We start from the raw sequence: 4,379 nt of genomic DNA, 5'->3' as shown, positions 1-4,379 counted from the left end.
AGGGACCCGGCTGAGAGTCAGGGTCCGGGGGAAGCGGGTGAGATCAAATTCGACGATTCATCCGCAAACATGTTGATGGGGTACTCCACCAACGGAGTTCTGCTCCACAGCGGATCGATGAGGACGCGAGAGCTGGTTCTACGGATACTCCTGACGTTCTCCATATCTTCTTGATGTGGAATGATCGATCGCAGTCTTTATAATGTGTACGGGTGGCAGGAAGGTCCGTGGGGCGGGGTTAAGCAGAAAAACTGGTAGGATCGTGGACGTGGTGAACTAAAAGCTGGAGGATTGAATGGAGGCCGAAGGAAACAGGTTTTTTTTAACCGCTAGAAGATCTTTCCAGTAGCAGCAGCTGCGAAAAAGTGAGCCGATTTTATCGTCCGGTCCTCCAAACCTTTCCTTCCATGCGACCAGCGGGACATTTAGCAGTGTATGGAATACGCCGCAGCTGGTATTAAAGGTCTCCAAAAAAAACTCCTCCGAGCCTTTTTTTCCCTTCGTAGCAACAAATGCAGGCGCGAAAGCACATAGTGCCTGAAACACCCGCTCTGGACTGCCACGCAATGCTGTAAAGCACTTTTTTTTTCCAAGAAGGAGACCCTGTTTGTGCATCACCCTCCACGGACTCACGCTTCAGAGGCCGACCTGGTGTCAGCGTTGGATCGACGGGCCTCGCGCCACCTTCATCAGGGTTTGCCCGAAAATGCCGAACAATCATGTGATACAGCACACCCCAGTCGTTGGAGTTCAGCATCGCTATAGAAGGTACAGCTCCCTGCTTTTCACCCTCACCTCGCTGATAGAGGCAAAGCTCCCCCGTCGTATATTTGAACATGTAGCCCCATGCACCACGCCGTCCGTAAGGTTTCAGCGGCCATTCTTCCTTCAACGATTCCAATGGACGGAGCTGGGTCCGAAGCAGGTGCATCACATGCTTCTTGGGCGCATTCGGGATGATCGGCGTCTCTTCGTACACCATGATCGGTGTGTCCCGGATGATCGGTATGTGAATTCTTTCCTGAGCCATTTTTTTTTCTTCCAAAATCTGTATTTGTTAATTGGACTGATCCAACACGGGCTTGATGTATTTAACGACGCGTATAAATAGAGACCCTTCTATAGGGAGCCCCTTCTATAGGGAGGGCGAGAGGAGGGCCCACAGGACTTCAGCGTTTTTATTTTTTCCTCCTTTCCCCCACCTCCACTGAGTCAGCATGGGGGAGGGTGTGTGTGTGTGTGTGTGTGTGTGTGTGTGTGTGTGTGTGTGTGTGTGTGTGTGTGTGTGTGTGTTCTGATCTGAGGAAGTCATTTGACAGTGTGGCGTCCTGTCTAGGTGAAGAAAAGCAGAGAGACGCGTATTTTTGTGTCTGATTTAAGGAAGTTGAAGGAACTTGGACGCTGACGATGATTCTCTGGAGGTGAGAAGCACATCAGGCCTGTAGAGACGCTCGGTCTGGCTGTGAGTGTTTGAAGCTCGCTACAGGTGCTGATTCTGGAAGTGAGTACAAATAAGGCCTTACAGCCTCACCATGCAGAGGTGCTAAAGCCATTTGTTTGCGTCAGTTGACGCTTTTGTGGTTTTCCACAGAGTTTTTTTCCAATGTGTATTTAGTCTGGTCAGGTCAATCAGAGAAGTTGACAAACGGATGAAAGAAATAAGTTAGATTAGATTCCCTCGTTTGTTCTTTAAAGCATCTGAGTATCGACCCGTTTTGCTGTTTTTTGGGGGCCAGTTGTATTCCGGGGCATTCTTGCAGGCCTGTACTACAACCACTCCCTGCTCCTTAGTGAAGCAATCTTTATTCTTACGATGGAGCCAGTAACCCCCCTGTGCAAATAGATCATGCTGAAAAACTGCTCTGGAATTCCTGTTCTCTAATGAGTGGACTTTATGGTGAACGATACATGACAAAGTTATGAAAAAGCTTCTTACTTTAGCAGATGTGATAACACGGGTACTTCACTGTAAGAAACGGACTGATGAACAGGTGTCTGAATATGCAGAAAGATTTCTTCAATGTTGGAAAGAAAAGGCAGAATTAAAAGTGTCGCATAAAGCTGAACCTTTCTTTGTGTCAATGATCGTTAATGGACTGGGAACACAGGATGCTGATACTTTAAAGAATTAGCAGCCCCAGACGTGTTTTCATTGAGTCCTGTGGAATTACTAAAAAAGTACTAGAGAATTAGATGCTACTGGATTGTTTGCAAAAAAAAAAAAGAAAAAGCTAAGATTCATGCTGTACAATACACAACTCTGGGAGAGTATAGACCGTCTGTATCAACACAACCAGGCTTCAGCGGATGAGGACGAGACAGGATGAGACCAAATCAACGACGATTTAGGGGCTGACGTTATTATAATACGTAATACTAATGACCAAACACTGGCAAGGGTGAAGAAACCTCAATGATCAGAGACTGTGAGCAAAGGAAAAGAAAAAAAAGAGATGAAGCTAAAGTAGCTAGACCCACCGGAGTGCCACAAGTGTTGAATCAAGGCCAAAACTCAACAAGTACCAAAGACAAACATTACACCAGAACAGAGAGCAGTTTCCTTTCTGTGGAGAGAAAAACTTCTACACAATGAAGAGGCCGACAGAACTGGGACGCTGACGGTGATCAAATAATAATAATAATGATGGTTATTCAGGCACAAGTTTCAAATACACCGGTAGAAAATACCAAAGATTTGTTTAAACATTAAAGGGAAACCAAAAAAGTTTCTCGGAAATGTAGGTGTATTTTTTCTCTTTATTCGTCAGCAGGAGATATACTGTCCATGAAGTAATGACACTGTTCAAACTGTCAGCATTTCTGGAGTCCCTCCAAGAGAACCGCTGTCAGAACTGTTACCGGTTGAGAGAGATGGCTGGAAATTTCAACATGTGTTTGTGATTTAGAAATGTTTTCATTTTTAGGAAAAAGATATGCTATCAAAATTAAGATTATATAGAATTTGTGCTCCAGAGTGAGTAACAGTAAAACATTCCAAACATGCATCAGACGGTAGGACAGTATTTCACTGTTTGGCAGAAAGCAGCCTCTGTTTTGCTAAATGTTGATGTGGTGACTTGACTGTTCACAATAGAGGGAATCAGAACATTAGCATCCTATCTAGCAGACCAGTAGATAAACCATTCTCGGACAGAGTAGAAAGTCCACAAATACTGTTTGTCTCTCCAGAGGGACTGATGTTATTATTAAAAGATGTGCACGGAAACATTGAACCATTCATCTGTGCAGTTACAAATGATCATTGGGACAGTGACTAAAATGCTTGACATTTGTTAGCAGTTTCTTCATAGACAACCAGAGGATGAAAGAGAGGAGAGGAGGAAAGGTGAGCCCGTCTTCCTATCGCAAAGGTCTGCCTGAAACTGTTTGAGAGGTCTTGTAACAAAAACTCTGTTCCTTGGAAAATGTACCCTAGTTGGTTTATGCAGAGTACAGGTGTCTTGAGATGATAAAAAAATCTTTCACATCTTCCACCCTAACTTTCTTCATGGCACGCTTTTCTCAGTACAATATAAATTCACCCCCTCTATCCGTCTGTCTTGCTCCTACTCATCTCCTCAACACCTGACCCATCGTAAAAACTTCAAAGTGCAGTTACAAGTGATCACTGGGACTAAAATGCTTGACATTTGTTACCAGTTTCTCCATAGACAACCAGATGATGAAGATAGCAACTAAAATGTTATTGTTTGGTCGTATGACGAGGACACTTTGCATTTTTGTTCATTAAAATCCTGCAAAATACAACGAAAGCAGAAGTTCATTCAGCTGGATGTGTTGTTACAACCTCTGTCAGTTTGAGCGTCTGTTCCATCTAAATTATGGACGCAGCACGCAGATCATGTAGGACTGCTGGATATGGAACCTTATCAAGCAACAATTAACTATGCAGAATATCCTGTTTGTTAAAACAGTATCCCTGATCAGAGGAAAAAGAAATGGGGTCAGACCAGTGGTTCAATCACTGCTGACACGAGGAGTCATTGTGTGTCTCCAAACAACACCCCAATAAAAACCCCATTCAGTAAAAGAAAAAAAAAACAGTGGCTCAGTAATTCAGAGATGGTTCAGTTTTAAAGTATCAGATGAGCAACAGAGTCACGTTATATGTAGGGAGTGCTATCAACAAGATACAGGCAAGAGTTGACGCACAACTAATCTTTACACCACCTAAAACAGTGGAGCAAACTGCAGTACGGAGTGATTACTGTCTGTCAGAGTAGAAAAGAGTGAGAAAATGTATATTGAGTTGAAATTCTGTTTCTTGTGCAGCTGGTTGAGACTGTTCAGAAAAGAAATTGCTACAGGAAAAGGTATGTAAAGCTGATGATTGTATTTGTTTCTTAAACTAAGCACTT

This window comes from Salarias fasciatus (genome assembly GCF_902148845.1).
Source record: "Salarias fasciatus chromosome 23 unlocalized genomic scaffold, fSalaFa1.1 super_scaffold_20, whole genome shotgun sequence".
In the NCBI taxonomy this organism is placed as follows: Eukaryota; Metazoa; Chordata; class Actinopteri; order Blenniiformes; family Blenniidae; genus Salarias; species Salarias fasciatus.
The sequence above is the reverse complement of the archived record's forward strand: the minus strand, read 5'-3'. Positions refer to the sequence as shown.